At 42.7% G+C, this 12,792-nt stretch overlaps 1 long non-coding RNA gene and 1 pseudogene across 2 annotated transcripts; both read left to right on the forward strand.

Moving 5' to 3' along the window:
• Window positions 1-3,705: 3,705 nt before the first annotated feature.
• Window positions 3,706-6,718, forward strand: LOC133914544 (uncharacterized). Of its 2 annotated transcripts, none has more exons than XR_009909266.1 (6): window positions 3,706-3,787; window positions 4,521-4,607; window positions 5,248-5,318; window positions 5,610-5,768; window positions 6,098-6,261; window positions 6,532-6,718. It is a non-coding gene; the product is annotated as an uncharacterized LOC133914544 (long non-coding RNA). The 2 variants fall into 2 exon arrangements; XR_009909265.1 differs by having other exon boundaries at window positions 3,717-3,787; window positions 4,083-4,607.
• Window positions 6,719-9,419: 2,701 nt separating this feature from the next.
• Window positions 9,420-12,189, forward strand: LOC133914923 (voltage-dependent chloride channel 1, chloroplastic-like; annotated as a pseudogene).
• The last annotated feature ends 603 nt before the right edge of the window (window positions 12,190-12,792 follow it).

Below are 12,792 nucleotides of genomic sequence, written 5' to 3' on the forward strand. Positions count from 1 at the left end.
TTTTAGTTTTAGTTTGATCTATTCTTTAAATTTCACTATAAAACTAGATATATTTTATTCTGAATTTTACAATATTACTTAAATTTTATCTTGAACTATGAAACAAGATACTTTGAATTTTATAATACCACTCAAATTTTATCATGAACTATGAAATCAGATATACTTTATTTTAAACTTTACAGTACCATTTAAATAACATCCTAACCGGTTTTAAAGGGTGATTTTACCTATGCGGTAACTCTGCATCGGCGATTAAGCCATACAAACTGATATGTCATTTAATCTTGTTTTTATTATTCTTTTTTTCAAGTGGTTTTGCCATGTATTGAATTAGTCATGTTGCTTCGTCATCATTCGACGTCTAGCTGAGCTAAAAACGAGCTACTGTTAGGGTCTGTGCTACGTCACTTAATATTGTTTTTATTCTTCTTTTTTCTAAGTGGTTTTGCTATGTATTGATTTGATCATGTTGCTTCATCATCATTTGACGTCTAGCTGAGCTAACACGAGCTGCCGCTAGGGTCTGTGCTGCTACGTCTCCTTGAAGTGGATGATGAATTGGACCAAATCAGCCATGTTAGCATACCCTTGTTGCAAAAATATTCATGCATACCCATCACATAGGCGAAACCACCCTCTAAAATCAACTAAGTTGTTATTTGAGTGGTATTGTAAAGCTCAGGGTGAAATATATCTGGTTTCATAGTTTATGGTGAAATTTAAGTGGTATTATAAGTTCAGAATTAAATATATCTGGTTTCATAGTTCAGAGTGAAATTTGAAGATCAGGCTAAAGTTCAAGGGGTGATCCATAGTTTTCCCTTTTTGGTTGAAGTCTTTTTCTCCAACCTGTGCCATGTGTGTATCTATACTATTATTTGCGGCTCCCACCTAGCGCGTACCCACAGTCCACGTCGCCCCACGCCTTTCTGCTATTCGATCCTCATCGCGGGCATGTGCGCATGGGTTGCCACCACGTGGGTTTTGCTATCGTGAGTGTGTCATTGTTGGCTTCCCGTTCGTGAGGGGTCGCTAGTGGGGCAGCTGGCGCGTTGCGGTTCATTTGGAACCAAAAAATTTGCTTCCCTTTATGTGGTCCATCTCTCTCTCTCTCTCTCTCTCTCTCTCTCTCTCTCTCGTGTAAAAGGCAACGGCGCATTCGTGGGTCCGACCATCCGCTTTGTTTTCTCCATCCGTTGTTTTCGTGGGTGAGCTCTTGTGTTAGCCGTCTTATCGTTCGCTTCCGTCTTCGTGCTTTCTTATGGATGTTGCCAGTTTTTTGGGTTGATTCGATTAATGCTTCGTCTCTGGTTTATGGATTCGACCATTGACTTTGTTTTCTCTGTTCGTGCCTTTCTTGAGTTACCTCTTGCGCTGTCGTCCTAGCTTTTGCGTCTCCGTTCGTGGTTTCCCTAGGTGAGCTCTTGAGCTGGTCGTCCTACCCTTTGCTTCCTTCTTAGCACTTCGCTATGGACCTTGCATGCTTGTTGCGTCAATTGGATTTAGTTTCTAGGTTAGGGTCATTGTTAGATTGGGATTCCACATTGTAGATCTGGTGTTTCCTGCCTCTGCTTTCTGGACGTTCCTTGTTTCTTGGGTCTTGCAGATCTAATACTTCTTGCCTCTTGTTTATGGAGCTTCCTTGTTTCTTAGGTCTATTGATCTTACTGTTTGTTGGGTCGATTGGATTTAGTTCTTAGGTTAGGGTCATCGTCAGATGGGGACTTTGCGTTGTGCATCTGGTGCTTCCTGTCACTGGTTTGTGGACATACATTGTTTCTTGGGTTTTGCAGATCTAATGCTTCTTGCCTCTAGCTTATGGAGCTTTCTTGTTTCTTGGGTCTATTGGATTTAGTTTTTAAGTTACAATCGGTTCTATGCTGGAGACACTCTTCTTTATTCCCCTGTTTTTTATGCATTTGTTTCGGTTTGTCATTGCTTTGGATGTGGTGTTTGGTGGGTGTGCCAGGTTTTTCGGCCCTGGTCTGCTTGGTTCTCCATGGACCCTGGCGAGCGGATCAAACCCATACGTAATCGAAAGAGTTAGGTTGCTTTGCGGAGGTCGCTTCCATCTGTTAATAAGGAAATCACAGATTTGTCCTCATTCGGCCTGGGAGTCCCCATGTCTTGTCTAAATTCCAAGAAATCCGCCACCTTTTGGCCGCTCTCGCCAGAGGGATAAGCGGTTCCTATGTCTGATCAGAGGCCTACGTGTGTGGTTCTGCCTTGTTTTTCTCTGCGCGTGTGTGCCTGAGCTGTTGCCTCCTTCAGTTCTCCCACTTTTGTTGCCACCTGTTTCATTATTTGGATTTGGTTTTCATCTATAGTTGTTTCTTACTTGTCAGCTGTTGGTTCTGGCGTTGGTCTTAGTTTTTCCCTCTTTTGTTTTCCCCCTATGGTTGATCCTAGGGTTGATTGTGTCGTTTATTTTTTAGTTCCTCCTGGGTTGCTTTTGTGCCCTCGCTTTGTGTGTAGTTCTTTTTGGTCTAATTCTTGGGTTCACCCTATGTATTGTCCGTCCTGTGATTTACTTTGGTTCTTTTTTTTTTGTTGGCCTCAGCTCCAAAGATTGGCACTTGTCATCTTAGTCTTGTCTTCTTTTTTGGTGGTGTGGTCTTGGTGGTTGGTGGTGGCCTTTTCCACCGAAGGTAAGTATGGAAGGTGTTGGATGAGATTGGTATTCCTTGCACTTGTTTTTGTTTTTGTTATATTTTTTTGGTTTGCTGACAACGCGTCTTTGCTTGTGTTCTCCTGTTAGGGTGGACGCCTGTAGTGTGCCTGGCCGTTAGGTTGCATCACGGCACCTGGTCCACTAACAAGGTACATGCTTTTCTTCTTCCTATCGCTATGCCTCCGTTTGATAGGTTGTGGCTTGGTTGTTTCTTATCTGATTATCAATTAAATGTAGGGAGGAACGTGTGTTTCTATGGGTGCCTTCTAGTGGTTGTCTTTATGTCCTGATGCCTCGGTGTGTGAGGTAGGTAGGCTGATCGGTGAGTTTGGGTTGGAGATTGTATCGCTTAGGTACCTAGGTGGGTTTCGTTATTGTATATGTTCAGTCGACTGGAGGCTTGGTGGAGTCTGTGTTCTTCAGTTATCAAATTATGGTTACTTAAACTTAAGTTATCAAATTATGGTAGTCTTGTCATCTTGTTCTTGTCTTCTTTTTGGTGGTTACCAATTTGTGATCTATTTAAATTGTTATTTAGATTAGAGAATACCATTTCATGCAATCTTCCTGAGGGTTTGTAAGTCATGGGAGGTTTCCTGTTATTTTTTTCCTAGGTTCTTATCGGTGCCTTGTCTGGTGGTACCAGCTACCTGTTACCTCATTGACCTTGTCTGCCTATATCATTGGACCTTGGGTTTGTCTTTGACCATTAACTCTTGTTATTCCTTTTTTTTTTCAGGATTGGGACATGGAATTATGCAGGTCTACCTGTTGTGTGCTGTTCTTCTATGTGGTGTTTCTATGGAGCGTGATTTTCTGATTCCCTTGGGGGTTTTGGTTGCAGTTTAATCCGTTGTGATCAAAGTGAGGTTTGGTATGCGCTTGTTCACTATGGTTTACTATACGTGCTGGGGCAGCTGACTCATATGTCAGCGATTTTACTGCAAAGGATCCCGGTGGGGCCAAGACTGGGGTGGTGCCCGGCGGTCGCCAAGGTTGGGCTCCTAAGCTGCAAGGGAGGCACAAATGGGGACGTCCACCAGAGCGACGCAGCAGAGTGCCACATCTTGGCCAGGAGGAGGAGAGGGAGCAATGGGGCTGCAAACCTGGAAGGTATAAAGTGCTTTATGCTTCTTTTAGATTGTGATTTGTATCAGTTGATGCACTGCTCCAACAATACTCTCGCCATATATGCATTTTGTGTTCGAGTTCTTTCATTCATTGCTTCTACGTGATGCGAGCCTTGTTTCAGGCTTTGTTTGATGGCCCGCAATTGCTAAAATTGGCTCAGATTGCTTTATTTGATTGATTGTGTTGGTGATGGCATGCATATGCATATCTAATACGGCAAGTGTTCTCTCACTGCAAAATTGCATGATATGTAGAGTACATTTTTCTCGCTACGCAGGCCCTATGCAGGTTGGTCATCCAGCTGATTCGCCGGTCATCACCGTTCTGAGCTACCTCTGATCTATTGTTGGTCTACATTGGCGAAAGTTTTGTTTAGATTGAAGGTTAATTGACAACTCATCTTCCTCTTCTGTACCCACTTGGAAATAGCTATTAGAGTAGGGAAATGACAATGGCGTGGCTGCAGAACCATGAAGTGATGAAGCTCTCATGATTCAACCGTCGGCTCCCATGGATGCTTACATAGATTTAGAAAGTCACACCTAGAAGAATATCAGTTCATGTATCACAATGTTTGCTATGTTATTGCAGGTGGGTGTGAACTCTTGCTACACCCAAATGGCGTTTCATAATCGGCCTGGCTTCACATCTTTCACCTTGACACTAATTTATTAGTCCAAATGATTCGGTTGTTTTGTTTCTTCCTCTCATTCAGATGTTTCTTCTTGAACTGTTACCTTGACCTTGACGTGGGGGTGCACCAGCAAGCGACGTGGACTGTGTGGGTGTCTATTTTTATAAGGTGTTGTCTGTTTTTTTTCTTGCACTCTTTAGTTACGTCAAATTTGATGTGTACCTATGCTATCCTATATCCTCATTGATGATTCTAATTGCCTGGTATTATTATGTTAAACAAAGCCCACCTTCGGCAGTGGTAATTCATTTCCGATGAAATTGTGAAAAAGAATGACCGCTAACTGTAGATTATAATTTCTACTTTCCCTAAAAGCAAAAAGCAACCTTTCTGATCACATCCTTTTCTAATGTTTACCTTTAGCCATGCTTGCCTTTTCAATTTGCAATTCCAATTTTAGCTGCTTTTAGATTATCTCTCTTTTAATTTTCTGAAATGAAAGACAGGCATGTTGCTGAAAATTGCCCCCCCCCCCCCACCCGAATGCATGAACTCAATGGGTATGAGAGTAATGTGATACCTCTTTTTACACAGGAACAGATGTGGTACATATGTGATTTTGGCCAATGCATGAATCCAGCTTTGTTAGTTTTGTCCATTTTCGCTTTTCAGCAAAATTATTTCAATTAACCAGTGCGTTCCTGCTCTGCCAGCTATTGATCCATCTAGATTCAGTTATTTGTTCGGCAAAACAAGTCCTGGCTGTAATTGACTGCGTTCTCTTTTGAATAACTACTTTTTTTTACAGTCTCTATCCATCTTTACAGTTGCTGATAAACAGGTCGTTGTAGTTTGGGCTCATTTTGCATTCAGCATGAGGTGAATTCCTTCTTCGTAATTGTGTTTACACTTTGGGATGATCTCAGATTATTAGTTTATCGTGTTCATGTCCATATCTTAGTTGCATGTATATCGCTATTCAAAATATCTCTGTTGTTTGCTGATAGAATATCATGAGATTGTTGCTTTCGTATATTTTCTCGAGCCTTACATTTTTGTGTTGATTGTGAAAGATGTCATCTCACATTGGTCAGTACACATTGCTTTGGGGACTGTGTTCTCTTTTGAATAACTATTGTCATCTTACATATAATTTTTTATATGTTCCAGGTGCAATATCAGTGCCCCTCTCCTTTAGTTCTGATACTCTACCTGAAACATTGGCTATAAGAAGTAACCATTGTGAAAAGGGAAACAAGGAAATAATTGTGTAGGCTATGAGGATACCAAAGTGATAGCTGAATTCAGTTGTATGTGCACTTTGTCCAGGTGAGTTCGAAAAATGCTACAAGATACATATATGGTAGAACAACAGTGATTACCTCATCTTAGTCCTTTAGGTCAGTGGAAGTCTACTGGTTTCAGAGGAAAAAGATATGACTCTTGAGTGGGCTGAACACTTGGTAGATTTAGTGATTCAGATTTTTTGCACTATGCCTTATACATATCACATTAACATACTCTTTATGAAACTGCCTGTTGTAGCTGAATATGTTCCCTGATGGGGCTCTTATTCTCTCTTTTTTTAATGTCCCTTGGGATCTATACATACATGCTTTAGTGCTTAAGTCATTTATTTCTGCTTGTCTTTGTTGTAGGAGAAGTTTTAGGAGGCCAGGGATCGGAAAATCACGTCATGTCTAAGTATGTTTCTTATATTGGTGCTCAGCTTATAATAAGGCCAGGGGAGGTCGACCATGGAGTAGACCTGTCGAGCAAATCAGGAAGTGGTCATATGAACTCATAGAAAAGATGGATACAGGTAACCCACTCACTGATACAAAGTCTTATGTTATGAGTGAATTTAAGTTGTTGTGAAACTATTACTCTGCTATAGTTTGTTTTGCGCATGATATTATTCGGTGCTAATCTGAGGTGTCATTTGTATGATTGTTTCAGCCGTAAAAATAACAGTACATACTAAGGGTTATTTTTTGTGATAGTATGCTTACATTGAAGTTATCAAGATTCGAGTACGAGCTTCGGTATTCCTATTCGCAAAATTACTCTAGCGGAATATGGTCTTTTGCAGGTGGCTTTGTAACATGAGAATTTCCTTGGTTATGCACCAATAATTCACTCATTTGGCTGCTTCATTTGCAAATTCAGGCGCTCTCTACAGAGTTGTGCTTCCTATTAGTTTCAAGATCTCTTTCACAGAAGATGGAGCTGAGGTCTAGGCAGATGACTCTTCGGTCGATTGCCTATGGAGTTGAATGTCGTGCTAAATTTATTTTTACTGCTTTGTAATATTCTTTTAGACCCTTGGGTCATTTATGTAATAAAGTAATATTGTAATGATAGATATTATGTTTGCTACTCACTTATGACGTCACTATGTGTATGTAACTTGATCCTGTTATATATGTAGTTTATATTCGATTTGGTCTTAAAATCGGGTGTGATAATATGATTGTTAGATGCCTTGGTAGAAGTGTACAATAATCAATTTAGTTCAACATGTTTGACAATAATGTGGTACATAATTTACACTTTGCTCATCAATTCTATTAGGAAAATTGTCATGTCAAAGAAAGAACAAATAGATATGCACGTAAAATTAGTATTATCAAATGAGATTAAAACATCCTTTTTCCCCTCTGTCGGTGTATCAGGAACCGGGGGTCCTTGAGTCCAGAGATCAGGTCGGCCGTCCGCCACGTGTCACCATCCCGCGAGGTCCCCCCTGCAGGATGAGGAGAATCTAAGTTCCGGGAGAAGGTGCTCGGGGCCACAGCCTCTGGTTCCCGAGCACCCCAGTTCCCGAATGACCCGCAGAGTCCAAGTACAAGGAAGAAAGTGCTCGGAAGGGTGCCCGCTCGCCCCCAAGTACCATAGTCCCCCGATGGGCCGAACAGCCAAGTGCTCGGGAGAGAGTACTCAGGGCTGCACGTGGCGGCCCCCGAGCGCTCGGTTCCCCGAAGGATCTGCTCAAGTGCTCGGGAGAGAGTGCTCGGGGCTGCACGTGGCAGCCCCCGAGGACTCGGTTCCCCGAAGGTTCACGCACGATCGCCCGACGCCCCGACGACCCAGAAGGACCCGTCGGCGGGGTGTCTGCCAGTCAAAGGTCTGAAGCCGTATTTAATGGGCATGCGCGGCCTGACATCCTGACATTCTCAACTGCCCACGCCATAGTGTCAGTCCCCGCTATGCTTTGGCAGGGGGGGCGTGAGTCCATTAATTGCACGAGTCTCGTCCCGTATCATCCGGGGTACCTCGGGATAACGTTGCCAGGATCAAAGCGTTCCGCCTGCCACCCTGCCCTGACAGAAGAACAAGACAGGGTGGGCGCGCCGGGTGCCTCTATGGCCGCCCGGTGGGCCCTCTCGACGGCGCCGGGACGTCCACAGTGGCGGGTGGTCGGATGCGCGCCGCATTTTTTCACCGCCCCTGTCACTTCGCCCGGACGGAATGATGACGCCTTTCTCCGTGGCGTCTTGGCGCTCGCGCCCCCTCTTTCCCATTCGGGGTAAGTCGAGGTCGGCGTGTGTATAAAAGGAAGGGATGGATAACACAGGAAGAGAGACCTAAAAAAAAGACCCAGCGAGACCTAGCTCGATCCAAGATCAAGTAACCTGAGACGAAGAACATCACAAGCAAGCTCGAGTAGAGCTAGAGCACGGGAGCCTAAGCTCTCTGTTAGACAATACACCTTTGTAACCAGACACATCCTTGAAGAATTCCCTTCAAGGAAGGATATTGCATCCACACAGGAATAGGGTATTACGCCCCCGTGCGGCCCGAACCTGTCTAAACCCCGGTGCATTTATCTCTTTTTACACTAGGTCGATCATCCCCCACCACCGGCCGTTGCATTTATTTCCGTTTCCATTTATTTCCACGACGAACTCGTTCAGGATCATCCCCCCGACCAAATCTTTAAAAAGGGGTCTCTCGGGATCCCTGTGACAGGAGTTCATCCTCCGACACCCTCTTCCTCTGATATGTTGCAGAACGGTAGAAATTAGATGGTTAATATTTTCTTTGCACTCCAATTCGGCAAGCTGCTGGTACTCAAATATGAGGGAAGGTGCGTCAAGGTTGTCTCCAAAAGGACATCTGAAGCATCAAGTTGAGTAAATGCTACTACTTGCTGTTTGTGTCATTATTCACTTTTGTCCTAATGCAATGTTATAGGATTTTTTTATAGGTGTCTTAGTAGGGAGTCATTGCAAATTTACAACACATTCGGATGATAGTTTTTATCATTTATAGTATGATTTTTTTTCCCTGCTACTTATATTCCTGTAGCTGTGGGTTACAGTTTTTGATCTATAAGTAATTATTATTCTATATGGGTAGCATTTGGTTGGTAGACTTTTAAACCTAATGTGCACTTCATTTGTCAGTTCTTCCTTGGCCATGTGAAGTGGGCATTGTGAATTTATGATTTTTATAGGTTTTTTCATGTTGTTGGCTCCTTTGGTATTGGGACTAAGACCATATTGAGATGCAAGTAGGCTATGCCTATTGTGAGTGATCCCAACAATAGTAGGTATGCTATTTGGCTTACCATACTATGTCGTAATATCACTGTTATTATTGATGTAATATACTTTCCTCTCGAATGTGTTGATATATTTATATCAACATGGATTAAATATTTGTGTTGTAGAACTCATTTGAGTTTCTGGTTTTCTTCAGCTGCTCCTTTTATTATTTAGGTGTTACTTTAGGTTTAATTGATAAAATACACATATATTGGCTATATGATTTCGAAACCCTTCTCTATAGTTTTAATTGGTCTCCACTAGTATATTGTCAGAGGAGACAATGGCCAAGCTAAGCGACGCGCCACATCCGCTCCTCCGCCACAGACTCCAAAAATTAGGTCGGGTGGACATGGACTGACCCACCCGACCTGACCCGACCCGGCTCGGCCCGACCACTGGGCAATCAATGGACATGGACTGTCCCGACCCGACCCTCCCTCCTCGCGCAGGGCAGTGCAGCCATGGCGGCGCCGAAACCCCCAACCTCCCGCGGCCACCACCTGCTCCCGGCCAAGCCCAGCTGCCACCTTCACATGGCCCGCTGCTTCCCCGACCCTTCCCCTAACCCCAACCCGCTGCTCTCCCTCCTCTCCACGGTGCCCGACCGGGCCGACGCCGTCAAGGAGCGCTGCGTTCGCGACCGCCGCATGTTCTACGACCACGCCGAGGTTGCATGCGTGAGTGAGATTTGGGCTGAGTTATGAAGAACCCTAGTTAAAGTAGAAGTAATATAGATGTTTCCATGATTCCTCTCCCAACTACTCTCATGAAACTGTGTTTTCCCTTTGATTTGTATTGGGGCTTGGCGCCCGCGCTCGCGCTTCTCCTCGTCTTTCGCACAGAGGCCTCCTATGCGCGCTTCGACGAGGGACGCCAGGAATGGATGCGCGTGCTCGCCGACGCTGTGGACCTTGCCGGGATGGTCATGCACCACCATCCTCATCGCAGTGACGACGAGGCGCTGAGGCGCGCTCTCTCAATTACATCCTCGCCTTCTCCGTCGCGCTCAAGGTACATACTCCCTCCGATTGCAAATATAGGTCGTTTTAGACTTGTGCACAGATATTAAGAAAGTAGATCAAATGATCTTGTTGCCCTTTATTTATTCTGCATTGGAAAAATTAACGTATTCATTTGTGAGAGTGATATTATTTATTAAACAAGGGTAAGAAAGGAATAAAAGAGAAAAAAATGCATAGAAATTCGAGAATGACTTATATTTAAAGAATAGTTGATGAGGCTAAAATGACATATATTTGCAATCAGAGGGAGTACTTCACAGGATGCTTACTTATTTACTCCGATTAGCATTATATGTCTACCTCTTGCACATGCTTCAGATTAAACCCTGAGTCTTTTTCTATAATAAAATGCAAGTGTTCATTCATTCAGTCTCTTCACTTGTCCTGGAAGGAGTTTCAGTGTCATATAATTAGCGACTCGGACATAGAAACGGATCTTCAGGGTTTGCTCGCACAAGACGACCTCAATGTTGTTCTGGGATCCAAACATCGGCCTCGTTGTATTATTGAGTTCATTTCACAAAGTCTCCAAATGCTAGATTTTGACGAACAGAAGCGGAGCATCATGGTAACTATTCCATCATGTCATTGGAAATTCTATGCTTGGTAGTTTAGTTGGCTGTAAATAACTGGACATCCCTCTCGTCTTTGTAAAAGTTATATTAGATGTAGTTCGGGTGACTATCTTCTGCTGTCTGGGTCTTGGCCTATTTGTTTGCAAACCAGACATCACACAATATTGTGACCTAATGCTATTTATTTTCTTGACTGTAGGAGTCTAAGTTGTCTTGTTTTCTTGAAGGAATTGGTGTTTGCGAGCAGCTCATTGGGATCCCTATTCCTCTGTCGTACACTAGGTTTACTTCAAGATTTATTGTTCTGTGGCATCTTACACTCCCGGAGATACTTTGGGATGAATGTAAATGGATAGTTGTTCCAGCTACTTTTATCAGTGCTGCATCACTGTTCTGCATTGAGGAAGTAAGTTCCTACTTTAATTTCATTTCACCCCGCAAAATCATGCTTGCATTCCAAGTGCCAAAATCCATACTATTTATATAGCAGTTGAAGGCATTGTACCATAAGTTTAAGCTTACTAACCATTCCAGAATAGTGACGGGAACTCCAGGTAGTGCTTCAGGATCAATATTTTGAATGTGATTTCAGATACCTTAAAAAGAGCATTTGTCTTTTTTTATCAGTACAAAATTAGTCACAGATCAACTTGTGGATGGTCTTTGGAGTTTTTAAGAAACAGCTGGAGCAGCAGGTTGTTTATTTAGCTGGAGAATCTTGTGGTAATTTGGCATGACTTGGTAATCGGCATATTAGGCAGTGGATGTTTCTCTCAAGTTTACGATTGATATTCAGAAATCAAATACTCGGTTTGTTCTGCCCAAATGTAGGACACTTACAAGCTTACGACTCCCTGTCTCTTGCCTGCATTATACCACTAACACTAGAACATTCCAGGTTGGTGTTCTTATTGAGGAGCCATTCCCCATGCTAGCTCTTGACGCACTGTGCAAGCAGCTCCATGACGGCCCAAGGATATGATGGCGGTGCAGAACTCGGTTCACACACGACTAGTCGCCAAGACTAAGGGCCATGGAGGCAGCAGATGCCCAGAGAATGGCTGGCCTGGCCTAGCTCCAAAAGAGAAGAAGCGAAGATTGACTGAGCAGGTTGTGAATATACAAGGATGACATCGCAAGGAAGCAAGGCAAATCTTATATCGACTAATTAGAGATTGTGCGTGTCATTCATATCTCCACGATCCTGCCTGATTTCCTGGTATGGTATATTCTATGTATGTAAGCGCGTTGGTACGGATAGCTCGGGAGGTGCGTGGGAAATTGAATCTGAGAGTTTGATGGTCTAGAGTAGAATAAAGTGAAGAACTGCATGCTGTAGTGTAGTGTATAGTTCCCTTGAGTAGGTAACGTCGTGCCATGCAAGAATAAGGAAGCACAGATGCACAGAGATGGTGAGTAGACAAGGTTCTGTATAAACAAACACGAAGCTCCTAGCTGTGTATAGAGTCTTGATGAGCTATCGATCTGTTTAGATTAGCATGAGGTGCCGCTGTGTATCTTTCTGACCATATATTGACGTTGGCAGAATATGTCTTAATCTCGAATGTATGCACTGTCAGCAGTGGCTGACTTTTTTTGAGGCAATATATAATGGCCCTGGATTATATCTGAAAAAATGTAGTAGTGTGGATGTGTGGTGAAACATACACGCGCTATTAAACGCGTTGCACATTTAATAATTATTTAACACGCCAGACAACCCAATCTCATCGTATCAGCCCTGACCGAAAATACCCATTTAAAAATAGGAAAATCCCCATCCAGTGCAAGTAGCGTTCGGCAGTCGTTAAGTATGCTACTACTATAAATTCTATGGATGAATAACGATCTTAGATTTAAGAATCATGTATGTATGAACACTATATATTAATACAATTGATGATATATCACATAACAATTAAGTATTATCTTGAGTGGGTCAATCTAACACTATGTTCACATTTATTGATTTGACATCGTCGTATCTATAATCTATAAAATATGATCACCAATCAATATATGTGACAATCTATTAATCTATCACTATAGTATGAGACCAAGAATCATTTAAAATGACATCATAATATAGAAAAAAAGCTTCACAGACAAATCACATACTTGTTTATCAACGTAAATGATAATTATCCATAAAATAGAATATCACATTATTCAAAAATACATACCAAACATGATACAAATGTCT

This window comes from Phragmites australis, chromosome 4 (assembly GCF_958298935.1).
Source record: "Phragmites australis chromosome 4, lpPhrAust1.1, whole genome shotgun sequence".
NCBI classification, from domain to species: domain Eukaryota; kingdom Viridiplantae; phylum Streptophyta; class Magnoliopsida; order Poales; family Poaceae; genus Phragmites; species Phragmites australis.